This window comes from Pongo abelii, chromosome 8 (genome assembly GCF_028885655.2).
Source record: "Pongo abelii isolate AG06213 chromosome 8, NHGRI_mPonAbe1-v2.0_pri, whole genome shotgun sequence".
Classification (NCBI taxonomy): domain Eukaryota; kingdom Metazoa; phylum Chordata; class Mammalia; order Primates; family Hominidae; genus Pongo; species Pongo abelii.
This window is the reverse complement of record NC_071993.2, coordinates 60,873,811-60,900,977: the sequence shown is the minus strand read 5'-3', so window position 1 is coordinate 60,900,977 and position 27,167 is coordinate 60,873,811. Positions and strand designations below refer to the sequence as shown.

At 37.0% G+C, this 27,167-nt stretch overlaps 1 protein-coding gene and 1 long non-coding RNA gene across 5 annotated transcripts in view; one reads left to right on the top strand and one right to left on the bottom strand.

The window, feature by feature from the left end:
- Nucleotides 1-27,167, bottom strand: part of LOC129048245 (uncharacterized) — a 152,486-nt gene that overhangs the window by 78,477 nt on the left and 46,842 nt on the right. The gene's annotated exons all lie outside the window — the stretch shown is intronic.
- LOC129048244 (uncharacterized) overlaps nt 1-27,167 on the top strand; it is a 182,601-nt gene that overhangs the window by 119,288 nt on the left and 36,146 nt on the right. For 2 of the 3 annotated variants that reach the window (XR_010141535.1, XR_008510437.2), the window contains exon 2: nt 24,007-24,240. The gene's annotated coding sequence lies outside the window, so the exon portion shown is untranslated. The remainder of the gene's footprint in view (nt 1-24,006; nt 24,241-27,167) is intronic. The other variant, XR_010141536.1, reaches the window with a different exon arrangement.

Below are 27,167 nucleotides of genomic sequence, written 5' to 3'. Positions count from 1 at the left end.
GACCCTCAGCTGCAGGTCTGTTGGAGTTTGCTGGAGGTCCACTCCGGACCCTGTTTGCCTGGGTATCACCAGCAGAGGTTGCAGAACAGCAAATATTGCAGAACTGCAAATGTTGCTGCCTGATTCTTCCTCTGGAAGCTTCGTCTCAGAGGGGCACCCGGCCATATGAGGTGTCAGTCGGCCCCTACTGGGAGGTGCTTCCCAGTTAGGCTACACGGGGGTCAGGGACCCACTTGAGGAGGCAGTCTGTCTGTTCTCAGATCTCAAATTCTGTGCTGGGAGAACCACTACTCTCTTCAAAGCTGTCAGACAGGGACATTTAAGTCTGCAGAAGTTTCTGCTGCCTTTTGTTTAGCTATGCCCTGCCCCCGGAGGTGGAGTCTATAGAGGCAGGCAGGCCTCCTTGAGCTGCAGTGGGTTCCACCCAGTTCAAGCTTCCTGGCCACTTTGTTTACCTACTCAAGCCTCAGCAACGGCAAACTCCCCTCCCCCAGCCTCTCCGACACCTTGCAGTTCAATCTCAGGCTGCTGTGCTAGCAGTAAGCTAGGCTCCATGGGCATGGGACCCTCTGAGCCAGGTGCGGGATATAATCTCCTGGTGTGCTGTTTGCTAAGACTGTTGGAAAAGTGCAGTATTAGGATGGGAGTGTCCCGATTTTCCAGGTACTGTCTGTCATGGCTTCCCTTGGCTAGGAAAGGGAATTCCCTGACCCCTTGCACTTCTTGGTTAAGGCAATGCCCTGCCCTGCTCCATGGGCTGCACTCACTGTCAGACAAGCCCCAGTGAGATCAACCCAGTACCTCAGTTGGATATGCAGAAATCACCCGCCTTCTGTGTCGCTCACACTGGGAGCTGTAGACTGGAGCTGTTCATATTCGACCATCTTGGAACCTCCTCTCTTCTCCTAAATCTTTAACTGAGGAATCACTTTTAACAGTGAAAGTACTGCCATTCATTCTATGAACAATAGATACTTGGGGATGAGACCTGTGAGGGTACTACAATCTCATGCCCCCATCTCATGCTCACTCTTGGACATAATTTCCCCAAGTAAAATATCAGATGGGCTCAATGTTAGCTGTTCAAGATTTTTCTCTCTCTTTCTTCCTCACTCTTTAACTTGTTTTTTTTTCTCATTTCGTTCTTGTTTCCCAGGCTAGAGTGCAATGGCATGATCTTGGCTCGCGGCAACCTTTTCCCATGAGTTGTTTAGTTGAATTTCCACAGTTAAATGTAACTTCACTGTAACCCAATTAAGGCAGTATTTCTAAATCAGAGCCCTGGGGACATCACAGGAAGATGCACTGCATACTTGCAGAACCACTAATAGTTTTGTTTCCTGACACATAGGGGATTAATAAGGTATTTATAGAGAAAACATTGAAATGATCTACCATTCATGGCATTGTGTTTTTGAGGAAATATTAGTTAAGCCTGAAAACACATATAGCCAAGCTTTATAACTGATCCTTTATTAAAAGTAAGATATACCTGTGTGGGAACTGTACACTGGGGGAAGCTCATTTGTGTCTCCTGACTTCACGTTCAGGTATATCTGAAAACAGATTCAATTTTCTGAATTCCCTACATTTGTGCCTGACCCTTTCTCTCACACTAAAATTTTGTCTTTCCTCCTTCCTATTTTTTTGTATTACCCAATACCTAATGAAAAGTTTTGGAATATCTTTGATCTTGCATATAGTAGATTTTCAAATTTTAATTATTGATTAAATAAATTAATGCATCAGTGAATGAATGAATGAACGATGACCAGAAAAGTTGACTTTTTTTTAGCAAATTTAAAACTTACTCTTTTAACTCCAAACAGTGAGGGGCAGCATTGTAACAAATCACTCTTGTGATTAGTAGGTAACATTTCTTCTCTCTTTGTTTCTTGGAGATGCAGTCACCACCCTCCTCCAAGCCCCCAAGATCTCCAAGACCTCTCCTTTCTTAAAGTTGTGTTTCCAGGAAATTGAAAAGCCAGGCCCCTATCCTGATTAACCCATTTCCCTGGCCTTTGGATAAACATGATATTGCATCTTCCTTTAGAAAAACAGACTGCATGTGTGCCTAAATCTGTCTAAATCAATCTCTGTTTCTGTGTCTCTCTGTCCTCTCTGCCTTTTCTTTTTCTCCTAATTCGTCAGTAAGATATCTAATCCTTCTTTAGACTTCTCAACTGTAGCCTCATTATCTCCTAATGATTAAATTCCATACCTCTTCAGCAACTTCTCCCGGAATTCTGTGGATCATCTAAATCTCTTTGCAACACTTCAAAATTTATTTACATAATATTCTATGAACTTGCTTTTCTGCCATTAGGGCATGGTAAACCTTTTCCATTCATTTGACTGCTTCTTTTGATTCAACTATTTTCCTTTGCCTGTGAGATGCCAAACTCTCAAGAACAGGGCACTGCCAGGGGATGACTGGCTGTTATACAGTTATCAAGAAACACACACAACTCCCCTTTAGGCTTTAAGGGCAGAGGCAAGTGGTTGAAATAAGCTGACATGTATTAAATGCCTGTTTTGTAATAAACATACGTACACACAATTTGATTTTATCATCATAACAAACCTATAGTTTTGATACTATTATTCCCTTTTTATAGAAGATAAAATGAAGCCTTGAGAGATGCCTCACACAGAGGGGCAGATCAGTCTTGAAGGGGTAGGATTCGATCTCAAACCTCTCCATTCTGAAGGCCATAAATTTTTACTTTACGTTGCTTCTTGTTAAAATAATACTTTACCTAAAATACATATACCACTATCTAGTTTCAGAACTTTTTCTTTGTGGGAGGAGGCCAAATGGACTCTTTCTACCCATTTAGCAGTAATTTTTCATAATGGTGACAGTTGAACAACGTTAAGAATATACTTAACCACTAAATGTAGAAATTAAAATGGTTAAAAAGATAAATTTTATGTTATTTATATTTTATCACAATAAATACACACACACATATACACGAATTTCAGGTCTTCCTTTTCCCACTTTTTCCCATAACTTCCTTTCTTTAAAGGTTATGTCAATAATTACAGAGACCAGGATGAAATACTTAAGCTGGTTTCATTAAATTAAAATATTGTATACTGGTTTCTCTTTATTATCTGCATTATGACTTTACTTGGTTAACTATAGATTTTTATGTTACAGTCACAGAGATAATATTATCACTTATCAAAAGCTACACCTCACAAGGGGATGGCAATGGATTTTAAAACCCTAAAGTTTCCCACTATTAAAATGTCCTTCCTCAGAGAGAAATGCACTGTTTGAAGAAAGAATTTCCTGGTATTTTATTTGGTCTGTTGGATACAGAATGAATCTTAGGGCCTTTGCTTGGATTTCTATTTGACAAGCCCTTGACATAATGTTGATGACTTCCAAATCTCTTTTCTAGCCCACAGCCCCCTCCTGAGCCCTTGACCATATATCCAACTGCCTACTGGATATCACCATGATATCCCTCAGACACCTGATATTTACCTTGTCCAAAGCTTTACTCATTTTTTATACTCTCAGACCTGCTGTCACTTCCGTATTTTTTATTTCACTAAAAGATATAACTATCCACTCCACTGTTCAAACAAGAAATCTAGGCATCATTCTCCAATTTTCCTTCTCCACCCACATTTTATCCATCAGTGTGTTCTTTAGAATCTATGAGAGTATCCCTCAAGGCCTATTTCAAAGGATCGGCTTACACACACCCCCAAATGCATGCACAGCAAAGCCTTCCATTTTGATTGCCTAGTATGATGCATTCAGCTAGCTATGTTCTCTGGTAAATTGATATCTGGGGCCACAGAATTTGCCTTGGATCTCAACCAAAAGGAAACTTAAGAAGATATATCAACAAAAGATACAGAATAATGCATCATTTCCTGGGGCCTTTACTACAATATTTTAAGTCTGACTTTTTTGTTGTTGTTCTTGTGATATCAACAGATGTTAAAATGTCAGCCGCCAATCTGATATTCTTTATGCCTGAGGCCTAGATAGACAGCTTCTCCTCAGCTCTCTTGCTCATCACTTCTTGGAAAAATAATAGTATGGGGGGTGGGGGAGGGAGAGCATCAGGAAGAATAGCTAATAAATGTTGGGCTTCATACCTGGGTGATGAGTTGATCTGCACAGCAAACCACAATGGCACAAGTTTACCTATGTAACAAACCTGCACATCCTGCACATGTACCCTGGAACTTAAAAGTTGAAAAAAAAAATAGAAAAGGAATTGCAGACCATGTGAGAAATTATTTTAAAATACAAGCAAGTATGTTTATCTGATATCACATTTTCTCCTACCCATAGGCCAGTGAGACATTCCCCTCCTTCTTTTAGGCAGGATACTCAGAAAATTTAGATTGCCACAACAGCACAATCTTGTTTCTTATATTGCAAAATTTGTGGCCTAGTTGTAAGAATAGAATATTTATAAGAATACAGGATAATATTCCCCAAACTTGTAAATGATTCTTGTGAAGTTCTAATTTGAAGTTGGACATATAAAATAGCCTTTTCTTTATTGTCCAATGGAAACCATGCCAAAACAATAAAGTTAATGAGAATAATAATACACAGTCTTCCAAAAATGTTGGCCATTGTGGAAAGGATGTCAAAAGAAATGAAGAAATAAGAAAGAATTTATAATTAGTCTTTCAACCTTCTACCTGTTTCCATCTACTGGTTACACACAAAAAACAAAAGTAGTCACATGCAATGTTTTGATTTTTAGGCAACATGTCTGTTAATATGAGGCACAGATCTAGCCTTTCATTCAATAAACTTGGTAAAAATAATGACTTCAGAAAATAAATTGCTTCCTTCAGAAATATGTAATCAAAAAAGAATAATCACAGGATGAAAGATGACTGAAAAATAATAAGTAAAGCTAAAGTGCATGGAAAGCTTAGTCACCATAACAATATTAATAATAATGGCATAGAGAGTCCTAAACAAGTATTTCACCAAGCAATTTAAAATTTAATTTAAAAGTCAATAAAATCAAGCAGATATAGGCAGACACAGAAACTTAGGACAAGATGGCAAAACTAGAATAGAATAAAATATGATAAAAGATATAGGAAAAGAAACAGAAGGACAAGAACAATCACAGATATAAAGTCAAAATTAATAATAGGAGAATATGGATTGCTAAAAAAATGGCATCAAAATGGATCTAAATAACTGTTCTTTAAAGCATTATGAAAAAATGAAAACAGGCAAGGGAGATATCAAAAATGCGTGAATCGGATAACTAAAAATTTTTTTAATTAAATTTATCTTGAACTATATCATTTAAGAAAACTTTCCAGACAGGGACAGAACAAGGTGGTGGAATAGAAAGCTCCACTGATCATCTCCCCTGCAAGGACACCAAGTTAACAACAATCTATACAGAATAGATTTTGGTTCATTAAGAACTAAAAATCAGGTGAGTGCACATAGCACCTGGATTTAACTTCAAATCACTACAAGATGCAGTGAAGTGATAGAAAAAACAGTCCTGAATCTCTAATACCACCCCTCCTTCCCATGTCCTCCACAGAGGTTGGCGTGGTACAGAGAGCCTCTTTGGGCCCTGGGGGAGGGAGAACACAGCAATTGTGTGGCAATGAACTCAGTGCTGTCCTTATAGAGCAGGAAGAAAAACCAGACCAAACTCAGCTGATGCCTGTCCATGGAGGGTGCATTAAAATCAGCCCTAGTAAGAGGGCAATTGCTGATACCAGTGGCCAGAACAATAGTACTTGCAAACCTTGCCACTGAGGGCTACAGCACTGTGTGTCTCCAAGAAAATTTGAAAGGCAGTCTTGGCCATAAGGACTGCAACTCTTAGGCATGGCCTGGTGCTGAACTAGGCCCAGAGACAGTGGACAAGTCGGGCATGAGACATACTGAGACACCAGCTGGGGCAGCCAAGGGAGTGCTGGCATTGTCCCTCCTCTATCCCATGCTGCAAAGCTGATGGCTCCAAAAGAGACCTCATCTTTCTGCTTGAGGAGAGGAGACAGAAGAGAGGAGAGGATTTTGTCTTGCATCTTGGATACCAGCTCAGCCACAGCAAGATAGGGCACTGGCCAGAGTTGTGAAGCCCCTGTTTCAGACCCTACCTCCCAGACATTTCTAGACACACCCTGGGCCAGAAGGGAACCCACTGCTTTGAAGGAAAGGACCCAGTGCTGGCAGCATTCAGCATCTGAAAACTAAAGAGCCCTTGGGCCCTGAATAACCAGCAGCAAAACCCAGATCCTATATTGAGGGCCTTGGGTGAGCCTCTGAAACTTGCTGGCTTCAGGTAAAACTCAGCACTTTCATTTCCAGTCTAGCTGGTGGGAACAGGCATTAGTCTTTCCTCTCTTAGTATAACAGGTACAGCTCCCTCTAATTTATTTCAGGTGATTCTTTTCCCAGTCTTAATAGTTTTCTGATATGAATGTATTATATTACCCAGTACTTTGCTGAATATAGAAATTCTCTGCAGAATCTTGTGCAGTTCTACAGAGCCTTGCTCTGTATCGCCTTATTATACTGTGTCCAGTGAGCTTCAGCCATTGTAGTTTTCTTAGACTGAATTTCATCTCTGCTTAATAATTCTTCCAGGTATTCTTGGCTTCACAGTCCCTCACTATGGCATGGAAATGCTCTCAAAGCATTAAGCATGGGCAATAAGAGGACCCATTCATTGATTTTCCATCTCCTAGTGACCACTGGACTTCATTTTCTGGTGTCTAGTGTCTAAAAAGGCATTTTCACTTATGTAAATTGTCCCTAACGTGAGTTTTGAAGAAAAGGATAATTGAGTTTGATAGGCAGTATAAATACAAATACTTAGGACTCATAAGTACACTTAGGACTCAAACAAGAATTGGGTATGAGCAAATTTAAGAACAAAAAGATAAACATTAAGAAAATTGATGAAATTAATACGGTAAAGGTGATTGGTGAAATTAAAGGTAAAAAGAAACAGAAAGAAAGATAAAACATTAATTTGTAGATGATATACTCTAAAAAATAGAGTTTTTCCGGGCACAGTGGCTCACGCCTGTAATCCCAGCACTTTGGGAGGCCGAGGCGGGCAGATCACAAGGTCAGGAGATCAAGACCATCCTGGCTAACATGGTGAAACCCCGTCTCTACTAAAAATGCAAAAAATTAGCCAGGCGTGGTGGCGAGCACCTGTAGTCCCAGCTACTCGGGAGGCTGAGGCAGGAGAATGGCATGAACCTGAGAGGCGGAGTTTGCAGTGAGCTGAGATCATGCCACTGCACTCCAGCCTGGGCAAGAGAGCGAGACTCCATCTCAAAAAAAAGAAAAAAAAATAGAGTTAGAGCTACTATATAAAAGTATAATAATATACCAGAACAATATACCAAACTTCCTTCTTTTTTTTTTTTGAGAGACAGGGTCTTGCTCTAATGCCCAGGCTGGAGTGCACTGCTCACTGCAGCCTTGATCTCCTGGGCTCTAGTAGTTCTCCCACTTCAGCCTCCCCAGTAGCTGGGACTACAGGCACATGCCACCATGCCTAATTTAAAAACAAATATATTTTGTAGAGATGAGGTCTCATTATATTTCTTAGGCTGGTATTGAACTCCTTGGCTCAAGAATTCCTCCTGCCTCGACCTCTCAAAATGCTGGGTTTATGGGTGTGAGCCACTGTGTGTGGCCAAAACTTTCCATTGTCAAAATAATAACACAAATCTGAAAATAAAACACAAAGTGACATTACTGAACTAAAAGAAAACATATCTAATATCACTTAATGTAAATATGACAAATTTCTCTATAAAGTAAAATAATTTATATTAAGTTGCAAGGAAAAACTTCAATTTGAAGTCATGTAAAATAGATACACATAAAACAATTTGCCTTAGAATCAAATAAAATATAAAATTTGACCATAGGATGCGGACAACTACATACAAAATTTAATAAAGAAGGTTTGCAGTCTTAACAATAGGAAAAGCTGATTTGACTCAAAAATCGTTAAATAAAACATAAGTTATTATTGGCACCAAAAATTGAAAAAAAACTGATTATATATATGTATGTGTATATATATATATGATTATATAAAATAATATACATGCTTAAAGAAAAAATATATAAACATAAAAAAAGATACATTAGTTTGTCTGTAAACATATAAAGATATAGAAAACAAAGCAACATATTTAACAACATATAAGAATTAAATGTACTTATATAATAATTTTTACTGTGGAAGCACAGAATACACTTTATTTTCTTTTTGTTATGCAAATTTTTAAAGACACTTCTTTCAAAAAAATGGGATACATGTGCAGAACGTGCAGGTTTATTACATAGGTATACGTGTGCCATGGTGGTTTGCTGCACCTGTTGACCTGTCGTCTAAGTTCCCTCCCCTCAACCACCATCCCCCAACAGGCCCGATGTGTGTTGTTCCCCTCTCTGTGTCCATGTGTTCTCATTGTTCACCTCCCACTTATGAGTGAGAACATGAGGTATTTGGTTTTCTGTCCCTGTGTTGGTTTGCTTATGATGATGGCTTCCAGCTTCATCCATGTCCCTGCAAAGGACATGATCTCATTCCTTTTTATGGCTGCATAGTATTCCATGGTGTATATGTACCACATTTTATTTATCCAGTCTATCATTGATGGGCATTTGGGTTGGTTCCATGTCTTTGCTATTGTAAATAGTGCTGCAATAAATGTATGAGAATACACTTTATATTTTCAAGAGTTCAGGACACATTTACAATAATTGGCCACATTCTGGACAACAAAGTGAATGTCAATAAATTAAATGAAATAAAATGGTATACATGAAAGTTTCTGATCACAATTTAATAAAACTAAAAATTATAAGAAAACTAGAATAAAATGAAGCCAGCATTAGAATTACAGGAAATGTGTGTATATATATTAAGTCTCATATCAGAGAGGATATTTCAACTGTATTTTTAAAATATATATTAAAAAGTTGTGCTATTCTGTTTCCAGTATGACCAAGAAAGTTCCTATCACACCAACTCTCTGATAAATAATAACTATAAATTCTGGAAAAAAGTAACATATCTACCTGAAGGCAACAGAGAGTGAACAATATCTGTAGTCATTGGAGGAGTGTTGGCACTTGAAAGAAGAAAATGAAATTGAATGAAATTCCATGATTTATTTTTTACAGACTGTAGCTTGAGAGTAGGCCATAGCCAATGCTTTCTACGGTGATTCAGACTGTGAAGAAAATGTGTAGTCTTACTGACTTGAAAAACCAGAGTTTGAGGCAAATATTGCCACTAGCAAATAAAGAGTAAGTCCTAGAAAACAGAGAGTAAGAGTTAAAGAGCCCCACATTCTGTGATAAAGTCTTCCTCGCAAAAAGCCCACTGGAATTTAGTAAACATCAGAATTAGGATGACAAAACAAATGGTAAGAAAATTTGAAGATTTTAAATAAAAAGTATCAAACTTGAAGAACAGAATAAAAGATAAAAGACTAGATACCTAGAAACACAGCTTCATGTACTTGTGAAACAATTTAAAAAGATGTAACATACCGGTAATTGGAGTCCCAGAAAAGAAAAAAGAGAAAATGTGGCAAGAAAACATGGCCAAAAAGTTTACAAATTTGGTGAAAAGCATAAATTTACAAATTTAAAAAGTTTAATGAATACAAAATAGGGTTAATAAGATGAATAACTATATATAGGTATAGGCAATAATACTAACATTGTAACGTAACTATTTTATTTATGTAAAGATAATACATATGACAATTTTAGTGCAAAATTTTGTGGGGAGATAAATGGTCATGCAGGGTTACAGGTTTCCCCTGTTTACTTGAAGTGGTTCAATATTAGCTTTAAATAAGCTGTAAAAAGTTAACCCATATTACTGCCTATGTCAAGCATTAGAAAAATAATGCAAAAAGGTGTGGCAAAACGCAATAAATAATTTCAAATGAAATTTCAAGAAAGAGTCAAACAATTCAAAAGGCAGCCAAGGGTAAACAGAGAAAGGGAAATCTAAGAAAACAAAGAATAAAATGAATATTACTAGTTTATTTTAAACGTTTTATTATTTGTTTAATTATTTTACAATTAACATAAAATCATTAAAATAATATTAATATTACAACATATGTGAACTATAAAATAATTTAATAAAATATTTATTATTATTAATGTTTAATTATTTTAAATGTTATTTATATTATTTAAATGTTATTTAAATGTTACAAAGTTAAATGCAGAGATTGTCAAATGGTCACAAAAAGCATTATTTGCCTGCATACTGTGTACAAGAAATATCTTAACTATAAAAGCAAATATAGGTAGAAAATAAATGATAAACAGAAGACATATTATGTGGACAATCAGCATAAAAAGGCTGATTGTCGCTAGCAAATAAAGAGTAAGCCCTAGAAAACAGAGAATAAGAGTTAAAGAGCCCCACATTCTGTGATAACTATATTAATATCAGATAAAATAGACCTTAAGGCAATGTTAGCTGACAGAGATAAAAAAAGAATATTTTATAACGATAAAAATGTCAATTCAAGTACAAGATATACAAATTATATTTGTAAAACCACATGAAGCACAACTGATAGAATTAAAGATAGAAATAGCTGATTCTAAAGTCACTTTTGAAAATCTCAACATTTAGAAATTTCTAACCTAAAAATTTCTTCATTATTATTATTATTATTATACTTTAGGTTTATGGTACATGTGCGCAATGTGCAGGTTAGTTACATATGTATACATGTGCCATGCTGGTGCGCTGCACCCACTAACTCGTCATCTAGCATTAGGTATATCTCCCATTACTATCCCTCCCCCATCCCCCCACCCCACAACAGTCCCCAAAGTGTGATGTTCCCCTTCCTGTGTCCATGTGTTCTCATTGTTCAATTCCCACCTATGAGTGAGAATATGCGGTGTTTGGTTTTTTGTTCTTGCGATAGTTTACTGAGAATGATGATTTCCAATTTCATCCATGACCCTACAAAGGACATGAACTCATCATTTTTTATGGCTGCATAGTATTCCATAGTGTATATGTGCCACATTTTCTTCATCCAGTCTATCATTGTTGGACATTTGGGTTGGTTCCATGTCTTTGCTATTGTGAATAATGCCGCAATAAACATACGTGTGCATCTGTCTTTATAGCAGCATGATTTATAGTCCTTTGGGTATATACCCAGTAATGGGATGGCTGGGTCAAATGGAATTTCTAGTTCTAGATCCCTGAGGAATCGCCACACTGACTTCCACAAGGGTTGAACTAGTTTACAGTCCCACCAACAGTGTAAAAGTGTTCCTATTTCTCCACATCCTCTCCAGCACCTGTTGTTTCCTGACTTTTTAATGATGGCCATTCTAACTGGTGTGAGATGGTATCTCATTGTGGTTTTGCTTTGCATTTCTCTGATGGCCAGTGATGATGAGCATTTTTTCATGTGTTTTTTGGCTGCACAAATGTCTTCTTTTGAGAAGTGTCTGTTCATGTCCTTCACCCACTTTTTGATGGGGTTGTTTGTTTTTTTCTTGTAAATTTGTTGGAGTTCATTGTAGATTCTGGATATTAGCCCTTTGTCAGATGAGTAGGTTGCGAAAATTTTCTCCCATTTTGTAGGTTGCCTGTTCACTCTGATGGTAGTTTCTTTTGCTGTGCAGAAGCTCTTGAGTTTAATTAGATCCCGTTTGTCAATTTTGGCTTTTGTTGCCATTGCTTTTGGTGTTTTAGACATGAAGTCCTTGCGCATGCCTATGTCCTGAATGGTAATGCCTAGGTTTTCTTCTAGGGTTGTTATGGTTTTAGGTCTAACATTTAAGTCTTTAATCCATCTTGAATTGATTTTTGTATAAGGTGTAAGGAAGGGATCCAGTTTCAGCTTTCTACATATGGCTAGCCAGTTTTCCCAGCACCATTTACTAAATAGGGAATCCTTTCCCCATTGCTTGTTTTTCTCAGGTTTGTCAAAGATCAGATAGTTGTAGATATGTGGCATTATTTCTGACGGCTCTGTTCTGTTCCATTGATCTATATCTCTGTTTTGGTACCAGTACCATGCTGTTTTGGTTACTGTAGTCTTGTAGTATAGTTTGAAGTCAGGTAGTGTGATGCCTCCAGCTTTGTTCTTTTGGCTTAGGATTGACTTGGTGATGCGGGCACTTTTTTGGTTCCATATGAACTTTAAAGTAGTTTTTTTCCAGTTCTGTGAAGAAAGTCATTGGTAGCTTGATGGGGATGGCATTGAATCTGTAAATTACCTTGGGCAGTATGGCCATTTTCACGATATTGATTCTTCCTATCCATGAGCATGGAATGTTCTTCCATTTGTTTGTATCTTCTTTTATTTCCTTGAGCAGTGCTTTGTAGTTCTCCTTGAAGAGGTCCTTCACATCCCTTGTAAGTTGGATTCCTAGGTATTTTATTCTCTTTGAAGCAATTGTGAATGGGAGTTCACTCATGATTTGGCTCTCTGTTTGTCTGTTATTGATGTATAAGAATGCTTGTGATTTTTGCACATTGATTTTGTATCCTGAGACTTTGCTGAAGTTGCTTATCAGCTTAAGGAGATTTGGGGCTGAGACAATGGGGTGTTCTAGATATACAATCATGTCGTCTGCAAACAGGGACATTTTGACTTTCTCTTTTCCTAATTGAATACCCTTTATTTCCTTCTCCTGCCTAATTGCCCTGGCCAGAACTTCCAACACTACGTTGAATAGAAGTGGTGAGAGAGGGCATCCCTGTCTTGTGCCAGTTTTCAAAGGGAATGCTTCCAGTTTTTGCCCATTCAGTATGATATTGGCTATGGGTTTGTCATAGATAGCTCTTATTATTTTGAGATACATCCCATCAATACCTAATTTATTGAGAATTTTTAGCATGAAGCGTTGTTGAATTTGGTCAAAGGCCTTTTCTGCATCTATTGAGATAATCATGTGGTTTTTGTCTTTGGTTCTGTTTATATGCTGGATTACATTTATTGATTTGCGTATATTGAACCAGCCTTGCATCCCAGGGATGAAGCCCACTTGATCATGGTGGGTAAGCTTTTTGATGTGCTGCTGGATTCGGTTTGCCAGTATTTTATTGAGGATTTTTGCATCAATGTTCGTCAAGGATATTGGTCTAAAATTCTCTTTTTTGGTTGTGTCTCTGCCCAGCTTTGGTATCAGGATGATGCTGGCCTCATAAAATGAGTTAGGGAGGATTCCCTCTTTTTCTATTGATTGGAATAGTTTCAGAAGGAATGGTACCAGTTCCTCCCTGTACCTCTGGTAGAATTCGGCTGTGAATCCATCTGGTCCTGGCCTTTTTTTGTTGGTAAGCTATTGATTATTGCCACAATTTCAGCTCCTGTTATTGATCTATTCAGAGATTCAACGTCTTCCTGGTTTAGTCTTGAGAGGGTGTATGTGTTGAGGAATTTATCCATTTCTTCTAGATTTTCTAGCTTATTTGCGTAGAGGTGTTTGTAGTATTCTCTGATGGTAGGTTGTATTTCTATGGGATTAGTGGTGATATCCCCTTTATCATTTTTTATTGCGCCTATATGATTCTTCTCTCTTTTTTTCTTTATTAGTCTTGCTAGCAGTCTATCAATTTTGTTGATCCTTTCAAAAAACCAGCTCCTGGATTCATTGATTTTTTGAAGCGTTTTTTGTGTCTCTATCTCCTTCAGGTCTGCTCTGATCTTAGTTATTTCTTGCCTTCTGCTAGCTTTTGAATGTGTTTGCTCTCGCTTCTCTAGTTCTTTAATTGTGATGTTAGGGTGTCAATTTTGGATCTTTCCTGCTTTCTCTTGTGGGCATTTAGTGCTATAAATTTCCCTCTACACACTGCTTTGAATGCATCCCAGAGATTCTGGTATGTTGTGTCTTGGTTCTCGTCGGTTTCGAAGAACATCTTTATTTCTGCCTTCATTTCGTTATGTACCCAGTAGTCATTCAGGAGCAGGTTGTTCAGTTTCCATGTAGTTGAGCGGTTTTGAGTGAGTTTCTTAATCCTGAGTTCTAGTTTGATTGCACTCTATTATTTCTTATAAGCGCATATGAATCTACAATTATCTCGAAATGAAAAGCTTAACTTAAAAAAATAAGTGGTGCTGAGTTAAAAGATGCAGAGCTGGTCTCATTCATTTTCCAACATTTCTGTGAATATATCCAGGCCTAGAATCAATCTCTATATCTAAAAGCAATAAAATTAGAATAAGTTAAAAATTGCCTTTGAAATGAGCCTCAATTATGACCTGTGATAAGGCTCAGGTTTTGCAATAATGTAAATATTTTTTTTTTCTGTGCTGCTGGGAGATTGGAAAGTTTTTTCTCTTTTGATTTCTCAAAAGTCAATTCAGTTATTCCTCTTTTGGACCTTGTGAGCTAGGACTCTGTTTCTGAAAAGTGTACTTTTGTTTACAACTTTACTTTTTATGTTCTACATGATTTAAATCCAGAAAAATAATGATAAATCTATGTTATTAGACACACAATGTGTAGTCAGGCATGACTTAACAATGAGGATACATTCTGAGAATTGTGTTGTTAGGTGATTTTGTTATTGTGCAACATAATAGTATACTTACACAAACCTATATGTTATAGCCTACTACATCATACCCATGGTAAGTAGGATAGCCTATGGTTCCTATGCTACAAACCTGTGTAGCTCATTAGTGTACTGAATACTGCAGGTAATTGTAACACAGTGGTAAATATTTGTGTATCTAAACCTATCTAAACATAGAAAAATACAGTAAAAATACAGAATGAAAGAAATGGTACATCTGTGTATAGTACTTATCCATAAATGGCACCTGCAGGACTGGAACTTGCTTTGGATGAGTCAGTGAGTGAGTGGTGAGTGAATGTGTGAAGATCTAGGACATTACTTTATACTATTATAAACTTAGGCTAAATTAAATGTATACGAAAATATTTTGCTTTTTCTCAATGATAAATTAACCTTAGCTTATTGTAACAATTTTACTTTACAAACGTTATAATTTTTTAAAGTTTTTGACTCATTTGTAATAACACAGCTTTAAACACATTGTACAGCTGTACAAAAATATTTATTTATTTACATCTTTACTCTGTAAGCTTTCTTCTACTTAAAACTGTTTTATTTTTACTTTTTAAACTTCTTTTTTCAAAAATCTAAATGACAAACACACACATTAGCCTAGGCCTACACAGGATAAGGATCATTAATATCACCCCCCTCCATCTCCACATCTTGTCTCACTATAAGTTCTTCAGTGGCAACAACATGCATGGAGCTATCATCTCCTATAGTAGCAATGCTTTCTTCTAGAATACCTCCTGAAGGACTGCCTGAGGCTGTTTTACAGATAAGTTTGTGTGTGTGTGTTTTTTTTTAATAAGTAGAAGGAGTATATTCTAAAACATTTACCCAAAGAAGATATACAAATGGGCAGTAGTCACAAGAAATGATACTAAACATCAATAGTCATTAGAGAAACACAAATTAAAACCACAATGATGTATCACTTAATACCTACTAGGATCACTATAATCAAACAAAATGGGAAATGACAAATGCTGATGAGAATGTGGAGAAATTGCAACCTTTGTACATTGCTGGTGGGAATGTAAAAAGCTGCATCTGGTTGGGACATAGTTTGGTGGTTCCTCAAAAACTAAGTATAAAATTACTGTATGACTGAGTAATTCCACTCCTAGGTATACAACCCAAAGAACTGAAAGCAGAAATTCAAAGTAATGTTTGTATGACCATGTTCATTGCAACGTTTACTACAAAGCCAAGAGGTGAGAAAAACCCAAGTGCCCATCATTAGATGGATGAATAAACTAAATGTGGTATATACACAATGAAATATTATTCAAGCCAAAGACAAGTGAAGTTTCAATATATTCTACAACATGAATGGACCTTGAAAACATTATGGTAAGTGAAATAAGCTAGATAGACAGAGGGACAGATAGAAAGAGCAAGGGTGGGAGGGAGGAAAAGAGGAAGAGGAAGAGAGAAAGAAGAGAGATAAGTTTAATGAGTAATTGTAAGTTATATAATAGTGGTTTTAAACTCTAAAGCTTAAAAAGGGATTCTTTGTCCCAGAGGATTTTTGGAAATGTGTTGCCATAACAGCTTAAAATGCTGACTATATGTAGCAGTCCTGTACAATGTAGAACTTCCCACCCAAAAGTTCAATAAGTAAGTCTCCTTTAAGTAAAAAGGAAATACTCTAAAATACTACTGAGAGACATGAAAGGGAGAAATAGAAAATGATATTATAATCTTAAGTAGAACATACAGCATCATAAAGATGGCAGTTTTCTCCATTATTTCATATCTTTAATATATTTCAAATTTTTTACGGATAGATGGGTGGATAGATCAGTATATATACAAGTATATATATAAAATAATTCAATATCCATATATATCAATATATACGTTACCCAAAATATATATAAATATATATACAACAAAAATTGACATCAAAAATATGTATCAATGCAAATGCAAAAATAATCAATAGAGATATTTTGTATATATTGCTTATTATTTTAAAATTATAGACCTCAATGATCGCCATTCTAACTGCTGTGAGATGGTATCTCATTGTGGTTTTGATTTACATTTCTCTGATGGCCAGTGATGATGAGCATTTTTTCATGTGTCTGTTGGCTGCATAAATGTCTTCTTTTGAGAAGTGTCTGTTCATATCCTTTGCCCATTTTTTGATGGGGTTGTTTTATTTTTTCTTGTAAATTTGTTTAAGTTCTTTGTAGATTCTGGATATTAGCCCTCTGTCAGATGAGTATGTTGCAAAAATTTTCTCCCATTCTGTAGTTTGCCTGCTGACTCTGATGGTAGTTTCTTTTGCTGTGCAGAAGCTCCTTAGTTTAATTAGATCCCATTTGTCTATTTTGGCTTTTGTTGCCATTGCTTTTGGTGTTTTAGACATGAAGTCCTTGCCCATGCCTGTGTCCTGAATGGTATTGCCTAGGTTTTCTTCTAGGGTTTTTATGGTTTTAGGTATGACATTTAAGTCTTTAATCCATCTTGAATTAATTTTTGTATAAGGTGTAAGGAAGGGATCCAGTTTCAGCCTTCTGTATATGGCTAGCCAGTTTTCCCAGCACTATTAAATAGGGAATCCTTTCCCCATTTCTTGTTTTTGTCAAGTTTGTCAAACATCAGATGGTTGTAGACATGTGATATTATTTCTGTGGGCTCTGTTCTGTTCCATTGGTCCATATCTCTGTTTTGGGACCAGTACCATGCTGTTTTGGTTACTGTAGCCTTGTAGTATAGTTTGAAGTCAGGTAGCATGATGCCTCCAGCTTTGTTCTTTTGGCTTAGGATTGTCTTGCCTATGCAGGCTCTTTTTTGGTTCCATATGAACTTTAAAGTAGTTTTTTCCAATTCTGTGAAGAAAGTCATTGGTAGCTTGATGGGGATGGCATTGAATCTATCAATTACCTTGGGCGGTATGGCCATTTTCATGATATTGATTCTTCCTATCCATGAGCATGGAATGCTCTTCCATTTATTTGCATCCTCTTTTACTTCATTGAGCAGTGGATTGTAGTTCTCCTTGAAGAGGTCCTTCACATCCCTTGTAAGCTGGATTCTTAGGTATTTTATTCTCTTTGAAGCAATTGTGAATGGGAGTTCACTCATGATTTGGCTCTCTGTTTGTCTGTTATTGATGTATAAGAATGCTTGTGATTTTTGCACATTGATTTTGTATCCTGAGACTTTGCTGAAGTTGCTTATCAGCTTAAGGAGATTTGGGGCTGAGACGATGTGGTTTTCTAAATATACAATCATGTCTCTGCAGACAGGGACAATTTGAGTTCCTCTTTTCCTAATTGAATACCCTTTATTTCTTTCTCCTGCCTGACTGCCCTGGCCAGAACTTCCAACAGTATATTGAATAGAAGTGGTGAGAGAGGGCATCCCTGTCTTTTGCCAGTTTTCAAAGGGAATGCTTCCAGTTTTTGCCCATTCAGTATGATATTGGCTGTGGGTTTGTCCTAAATAGCTCTTATTATTTTGAGATACATCCCATCAATACCTAATTTATTGAGAGTTTTTAGCATGAAGGGCTGTTGAATTTTGTCAAAGGCCTTTTCTGCATCTATTGAGATAATCATGTGGTTTTTTTCTTTGGTTCTGTTTATGTGATGGATTATGTTTATTGATTTTCATATGTTGAACCATCCTTGCATCCCAGGGATGAAGCCCACTTGATCATGGTAGATAAGCTTTTTGATGTGCTGCTGGATTTGGTTTGCCAGTATTTTATTGAGGATTTTTGCATCGATGTTCATCAGGGATATTGGTCTAAAATTCTCTTTTTTGTTGTGTCTCTGCCAGGCTTTGGTATCAGGATGATGCTGGCCTCATAAAAGGAGCTAGGGAGGATTCCCTCTTTTTCTATTGATTGGAATAGTTTCAGAAGGAATGGTACCAGCTCTTCTTTGTACCTCTGGTAGAATTCAGCGGTGAATCCGTCTGGTCCTGGACTTTTTTTGGTTGTTAGGCTCTTAATTATTGCCACAATTTCAGCTCCTGTTATTGGTCTATTCAGAGATTCAACTTCTTCCTGGTTTAGTCTTGGGAGGGTGTATGTGTCAAGGAATTTATCCATTTCTTCTAGATTTTCTAGTTTATTTGCATAGAGGTATTTATAGTATTCTCTGATGGTAGTTTGTATCTCTGTGAGATCGGTGGTGATATGCCCTTTATCATTTTTTATTGCATCTATTTGATTCTTCTCTCTTTTTTTCTTTATTAGTCTTGTTAGCAGTCTATCAATTTTGTTGATCTTTTCCAAAAACCAGCTCCTGGATTCATTGATTTTTTGAAGGGTTTTTTGTGTCTCTATCTCCTTCAGGTCTGCTCTGATCTTAGTTATTTCTTGCCTTCTGCTAGCTTTTGAATGTGTTTGCTCTTGCTTCTCTAGTTCTTTTAATTGTGATGTTAGGGTGTCAATTTTAGATCTTTCCTGCTTTCTCTTGTGGGCATTTAGTGCTATAAATTTCCCTCTACACACTGCTTTAAATGTGTCCCAGAGATTCTGGTATGTTGTGTTTTTGTTCTCATTGATTCCAAAGATCCTCTTTAAAAAGTCAGGAAACAACAGGTGCTGGAGAGGATGTGGAGAAATAGGAACACTTTTACACTGTTGGTGGGACTGTAAACTAGTTCAACCATTGTGGAAGACAGTGTGGTGATTCCTCAAGCATCTAGAACTAGAAATACCATTTGACCCAGCAATCCCATTACTGGGTACATACCCTAAGGATTATAAATCATGCTGCTATAAAGACGCATGCACACGTATGTTTATTGCGGCACTATTCACAATAGCAAAGACTTGGAACCAACCCAAATGTCCATCAATGATAGACTGGATGAAGAAAATGTGGCACATATACACCATGGAATACTATGAAGCCATAAAAAAAGGATGAGTTCATGTCCTTTGTAGGGACATGGATGAAGCTAGAAACCATCATTCTGAGCAAACTATTGCAAAGACAGAAAACCAAACACCACATGTTCTCACTCATAGGTGGGAATTGAACAATGAGAACACTTGAACACAGTGTGGGAAACACAACATACCGGGGCCTGTCACGGGGTGGGGGCAGCGGTGCAGCTGGGAGGGATAGCATTAGAAGATATACCTAATGTAAATGATGAGTTAATGGGTGCAGCACACCAACATGGCACATGTATACATATGTAACAAACCTGCATGTTAGGCACATGTACCCTAGAACTTAAAGTATAATAATAAAAAAAATTATAGACCTCATATATTATTTATATGTTATTTTGCTTTCACCATTGTGTAACCATAAAAGCAAACATTGAAGTCCACATTGAAAAATAAAAAATCAAGTATAATTCTGAAAATTCTGAGATCTCATGCGATTAGTAAGAACAAACTCAAGCAGATACTGATACGTACTGTAAAGCCAACAAAACATTGTGAGAGTGGCAAATGAATAGACAAACAATGAAAGAAAAAAGGATAGAAATGCCTAAAAATTCCCTGGGGAATGTAGTGTGTGATATAGATTGAATTTCAAATCACTGAGAAAAATATATTTAATTAATTGTATTGGTAAAACCAGGTAGCTACCTGGAAAAAAAAAAGTAATTGAATTTATATCTCATATGTTATAAGGAAAATAAATTGCAGTTAGATAAAATATTTAAATGGAAAAAACATAACAGGAGTGGAAAATAAAACAGTAGAACAATGGGGTCTTACAAAATATCTTTGAATGGGAAGGATATTCAAAGTATGGCACAAAACATTATAGGTTTTGTCTATCTGGAAAGAAAAATGAAATTTTAATATAGTGTGGTGAAAATATGTTAAAAAAATTAGAAAGTATGGTCCCAAATATAGAAGCCATAAAAGATTAATAACATGAAAACAAACACGTTAAAAATGTCTTTAGGGAAAGAAATACAATATATGAAGCCAAAACCACATTTTTAAAAATGTGCAAAATATTTGCAATAAAAGTCACAAAGTTCTAATTGCTATTATGTATAAAGAACAAGTTAGTAAAATCAATAAAGGAGATGAATGGTAAAAGTAATGCCAATTGCCTTTAACATGTAAAATACTGTTTAGTCTCTAATAACAAGATGAATATGAATTTTTAAAGGTCACTAAGACACCACTTTCTATTAAAAATGTTCAGATTGTTGGACAACACAGCATCTAATAACCACTATGTTGGAGATTTTATCAGAAATGGACACTCCCACAAATACAAAAAATTGTATACATATCACAGCATATTTACAATAATTTGTTAAACCCTAATTAGCCAAAATCTAAACATATATCACCAGGTGTCTTGTTTAATGGCTACATGTGAAATAATATGCAGCTCTAATGCCAGAAAATGAGGAAGTTCTTTGTATACTGATAGAAAACATTCCTCAAGATAAATGTAAGTTAAAAAAAAAAAAAGTAAAGAACTATATGCACACATGTTAGAACTGTAGGGGGTAAAAGTTGCATGTCGTGTGTGTCTGTATATAAAGGATTCCTTGTATATATACACCATATCCTGTGAAGGATGCACTAGAAACTCTCATTGTCTCTGAGAGTCTTCCTTCCCATATTATCTAGTTGAAACATGGAATATATACTGCCTCGATTTAGGACAGAAATTGGTTGTTCCTTTGCAGATATGAGGACTCCCAGTAATCTTTACAGCTACCACACTGCCTGTAGATCATCCAGAAGGTTGATAGCTTAAAAATATTTCATCATTGTTCAGTTCCCATCTGTTCCCCTGGTGGTCAAATCCTCCTTCAGCTTTCTGGGGCATTGTCACCATCTTGGAATGGGGTTGTCTGGTCCTAGACATCTAGAGGCAGGTATGGAGGGAGTATTCTTCCTCCCTGGTTAAACTGAAACTGGACAGATCCAGTCTCCTATTTCAATAAGCATGAACAATACTGAAGAAAACACTCCTATTTTTCATGCTCAGAGTTGCCCATGAGTGAGTAGTCAGAGGTCATCTTGGTGAAACTTATTCATTTGTGTAGACTATAAAGTTCACCCAAACAAAGATGGGTACGTTTCAGAGTCAGGGATGATGAATCTATATATTTAGATTTTATATATATATATAACCTGGTCCGGTTCTATATTCCCTTTTCTAGCTGTAGTCTGATGGATAGGCATCTATGGTAAGCAGCATTAGCAAAATAGGTACGGTGCATGGCTATTTCATGACAGTGTTTTGAAACCATCACATTCAGGAATTCAATTCATTTCTGCTTAATGCTATAAATAATCTATTCCATAAAGTAATATGTGTTTTTTTCTCTCTTAGTAATATGTTTTCTATCATGTTTGGCAAATCTACAAAGAACAAAAGTAAGACTCCATGGAGTGGAAAGGAGGGAATGATACTAAACATTATCTGTAAATGATTACAGACAATGTAATTATTTTATGATATTTGCTAAAATATAGTAGACAATAATGCTAAATTAATCCTAAATTAATCTTTCTCTGCCACTGGGCTGTAAAGGGGCTATGAAGCCCCACAGTTATATTATGCCATGAGTCCTGCTCTCTGTTGTAAAGATGGATTTAAGCCACTGTCATCTCCTGCCTACATGGCGCCAACATCCTCTATTCTGGCTCCGGTCTGCTTGACTCCTGCCATTCAATGCTTAACATTGCATCAAGAAATATCTTTCTGAAAAACAAGTCTAATTATGTTACTTCCCTTCTCCATACCTATTCATGCTTTCCCCCAAAGGAGGGTAACATGGTATCTTAGCATGACAGAAAAAGCTTTAGATTACCTGGTCCAACACAGAACTATCTACAGAGTTGGTGCTTAATAAAGAAAGACTTGCTCAATGGGCAATCAGTGGTTTCTACCAAAGAAAAGAAAAGGAAGCACAGTGATGGCAGTTAGCTGTTTCATTTCACCCATATTTTCTGAGCATTGTCTTTGTGCAGGTGATTGGGGTAGGGGGAAGGAAAGATTTTCAAACCAAAAGTATGTACTTTATCTACCATATTTCTTGCTTTAACCTTTAGGAACAGGAGACTCTAACAGGGAATACAAGGATTGTATGGAAACTACCGTCTGGTTATTACTTGATAAACGTGTTAAGGGAGTTCAGCCAGAGACTCACTTTCAACTGAGGGACTCAGAGGTTATATGAAGGAATAGGTGCATGAGAAGAGGCAGATCTGCAGAGCCTAGGGAGAACCCTCTGGTATGGCAAGCTCAGCAAAGAGGCACACTTCTTCACGCTCTTTGCCTGTAATGTGGGGAATGTTAGGATTGGCAATGAGTAGTAAAGTTGGAACCCTAACATGACCAGGGTCCTTGGAGGGTCTTGATTGCTAGTAAATTATAAGTTGAGCCCTCTCTGTAAAGATCCTTGAGACCCCAGATAATTATCTGCAAAGCCAGAACTCCGGGTGCTTTCCCTCCCAGCCTACCCTCCTTTCTTGTAATTCATTCACTGCTCCTGCCTCATGCCCTGTGACATCAGGCTGTAGTCAGCTTCTTGCTACCAGGGCAATTTGATTCCCCAAATTATTCTTCATGTTGCTTTACACTTCCCTAAGCCTCCACTTTCTTCCCCAACAGACTAAGAAACAAGAAAGGAAACAGACAGATCTGCATTCTAATCATAACTCTTCTACTATTAGATGTGTGACCTTGGGCAAATTACTTAACCTTTCTGAGCCATCTGTAAAGTGGTGATAATAATTTATACCTTAGAGAGATGGTATAAGGATAAATAATATGTTTAAGCATGTAGCTCTTAGATGTTTCACAAAGTGTTAGTTGTCTTTCCATGCCAGACTCTAGGCCCAATCAGGTCAAATTTAGGGGCCTAACCACCCTGCCCCCATCCCCAGACTTCCATTAGAGCAGCTTAATGAATTCTCAACTGTGATCATTATTAACTCTCCTGGTTTCTTGCTCAGAGTCTAGAAGGCAGTGTTACTCAGCAAGCTTTAAAGGCTCCTGTTAAACTAGGCTCACTAGCGAGGTTAAAAGTGAAAGATTTGACCTATTCTGGTATTTTAGCTGATTCACATTGGAATGGCCTATGTAACACCTGGAGGGGAAAGACAATGCCCTAACCTGTTTAAGCTAGAAGGAAAAGTAATTGAAAATTTATGAAAACAAAAACAGGTGTGTGAAATGGTGTGCAATGGCGCTTGCCACCCTTTCCCAGGACATTGTTCCCGGTTGGAAACCCTCATGCTATAAAATAATTAGGAGCATCTCAGCAAGCTTGAGTCATAGGAAGTACAATATTTATTCAACACACAGATAGCCAGGAGATGCACCAACAGTTGCAATCCGGATTTCATTGTGACTGGAATGCTGTTTAGAGACTTAATTGTATAATGAGCAGTGGCACCAGGTAACCATGTGTATCTGATTGAAGTCTTTGCTTCTGCTAGTTTCAGAGTAGATAACTAAAGATGGTCTACAGAAGAGAATCTGCTCACCTGGAAGCCTTACTTGAACTGGGAAAAGTTTCCAGCTTTTGGCTTCTGAGATCCATACGAATATCCCTGCAACCAGGCATGGAAAAGTTACTGGCCCCTGCATGTTTCATCATCTTTTGTAGCAAGTGGGCATGGATCCGCCTGAGCCTGGGATAACACCCCTCTCTCCTGCCAAGGTTTGCTTAGGTACTTTGATTTCGTAGACTCACAAAATATTAAAGAGAAAGTCTAATTATTTCACTTCTGAAATGAGAAAATGGAGATGCAATGAGGGCATAGTTTATTAATATGACAGTGATAGCTATAAAAAGGTCTGTGTGAGAACATAGCTCTGCTGATTCTCAGAGTGTTACTTTTCCATGATATTTGCTAAAATATAGTGGACAATAATGCTAAATTATTTTTTTCTGCCACTGAAACAGACAGTAAATGTATTTGCCTATTTTCTTCAACAAGGTAAGCTATGTGCATATAAAGGCATATTGTCAATTTCTCTCTCTATTTAAAAAATTTTAGTCCCTTAATGGCCAGCTGATAACATGTACTGTATAGCTTAATTTTAATAGAGTTAATAAGAAATAAAAAGCATGAGAAGGCTTTGATATTTATTATCAAATAAAGCACATAGAACTCTGTCACAGGCACATAAGCACATAGAACTCTGTCACAGGCACAATTTAATTCAAAAAATGGTTATGAGGAGGTCCTGAAATATGACTAAAATCCCAGCACAATAAAATATTTATTAAAAATCAATTTTAATTATTTTTCAAGTAATCAGAATTTAAAGTCTTTGGTTAACTCCCCAATCTACTTCCATGCTATATTCAAGCTTTCAAAAACTGAGGGGCTCCATGAGTCTATTTTATTTATTTATTTATTTGAGATGGAGTTTTGCTCTTGTTGCCCAGGCTGGAGTGCAATGGTCCTATCTCGGCTCACTGCAACCTCCGCCTGCTGGTTTCAAGCGATTCTCCTGCCTCAGCCTCCTGAGTAGCTGAGATTACAGGCATGCACCACCAAGCCCAGCTAAGTTTGTATTTTTAGTAGAGACAGGATTTCACCATGTTGGCCAGGTTGGTCTCTAACTCCTGACCTCAGGTGATCAACCTGCCTCGGCCTCCCAAAGTGCTGGGATTATAGGCATGAGCTACTGCACCAGGCCTCCATGGGTCTATTTTGATGAAAAGACAATTGTTTCTAATGATTCTTGAACCAGATAACTTCTTACTTTTACATTCATTCAGATTCTTCTGACTTATCCAAGCTTATCTCTACTTGGGTTACTTTTTAGAATGATCCATGAAAAATCTAATCGTTTGAATATGCTTAGGTATAAAAAAAATCAGATATTAAAATCCCCAGAAGATGTTTGGGATTAGGGCAAGGGGGTAAAGGGCAGCAACCTTATGCCAAGCCTCCTTCATCCTTGGCTCCTTCACGTTAAGTATATGTCTGTGTCTCTGCTTAGCTACCTACCTATCATCTATTTCTTTAGCTATTTATATCTCTATCTAATAAGAAGCTATAGCCAGAGAAAGAAGAAATGACCAACTTCCTGAAGTCATATCCTCTATGGTCCCAAGGAAAGATACTCCCGAATACAGGCACCTGCCTTTGGTAGAATGCAATATTGCAGCTACCTTTAGACCATTGTTTGGCAGCTGCTATGCTTCTGGTTCAATTACTTTCACAAGTTATTCTATGGAGACAGATATTAAGGCATATTTCAAGCTTTCCAGATATAAAAGGCAAAACTTATATCCTCTAAGCAGTCTTACAGAGTTCTCCCACTTCTCTACCTTGCCCTTCTCATTATTAGAAGCAAAGAACTACTCCATTCTCATGCAGCTTTTCCAAGGATGTAATGTCATACTTGCTTATATATCCCTTCCTAATATTGCAACATGGAACTAGAAGATTATTTTTTCTGGCTTTTAGGAGATGGCAATTAGAAATCAACACACTTTGGATCTCAGTTAGACTTAATTTTGCTTAAAAAATAACTTGCATAACTTTTGTATAAATCTGCCCTATTCTTTTTTGGGGTGCCTGGCAAGCAGTAAGTAGTCGTTCACTGAAGGAAGGACTGATATGTGCTCACATTTTCCCATTTGCTAAACTGAAACCATTGTAGCAGAATTAAATAGCCTCCCTCTAAGGAAGTCATATCATTTTGTAACTTCTAATTAAATGACCTCATTTTTTTCTGCCATTCCTTATGTTCTTTCTGCACATTCGTACCCATGGCATGGCTTTCACTCCCATTGCATGATTTTGTCATTGTCATTATCTCCAACAAAAGCCTGGTCTTCATCTTCATGAGTGTGATCACGTTACCTCTTATACATCTCTGCCTAAAGAGCCCAAAGGTACCTCAAAATTAACATGTCCAAAGATGAACCCATTATCTTACACCATCTTCCTTCTCCCTCTCTAATACATACACAAACACACACACACAACTGTTTCACCTCCTGTTCTTCCCATCTCAGAGTATGTCACTATAATCCATGTAGCTGAATAGGTTTGAGATTAGGAAGTTTGCCTAGCTTCCTTATCTCTCTCAAAATCCAATACCCTTTCTCTCAGTGTTCCCAAATCACTCCAGAACAGAGTTTTAAATTCTAAACATTACTTCTTGATACCTACCTCTTTCTCCAGGTATTTCTTCACATAAATAAATTTCATTTTTTAAGCATGTTATGTTCTAACATGCCTCTCACCTTTTCTATAAGTGTTGCCTTCCACCTCCCAAGGGTTGCCCTATGAACTTATCCTGTTAAGATTCAACTCAAATGTCATTTTTTCTATAAGACTTTCCATTCTCAATTTTCTTATTTCTTGCACATCTCTCTTGTAGCATTTCACATGTTGTACTGTAATCACTCATTTTTTTTCTTTTTCCTGCATGCACTGCAAGATGAGAAGTCGTGTTCCTATATTTTCCATTTTATTTCTGTAGCACCTAGGATGTTTGTAGTAGGTTTTTCATAAATATTTATTGATAAACAAATTAATAAATGATGTAAGGTAAGAACAAAGCCTTTGGAAGAACAGGTCTAGTGGTTTGCCACTAGGGCTGGGAGTAGGAAATCATCTTCCTGGGATGA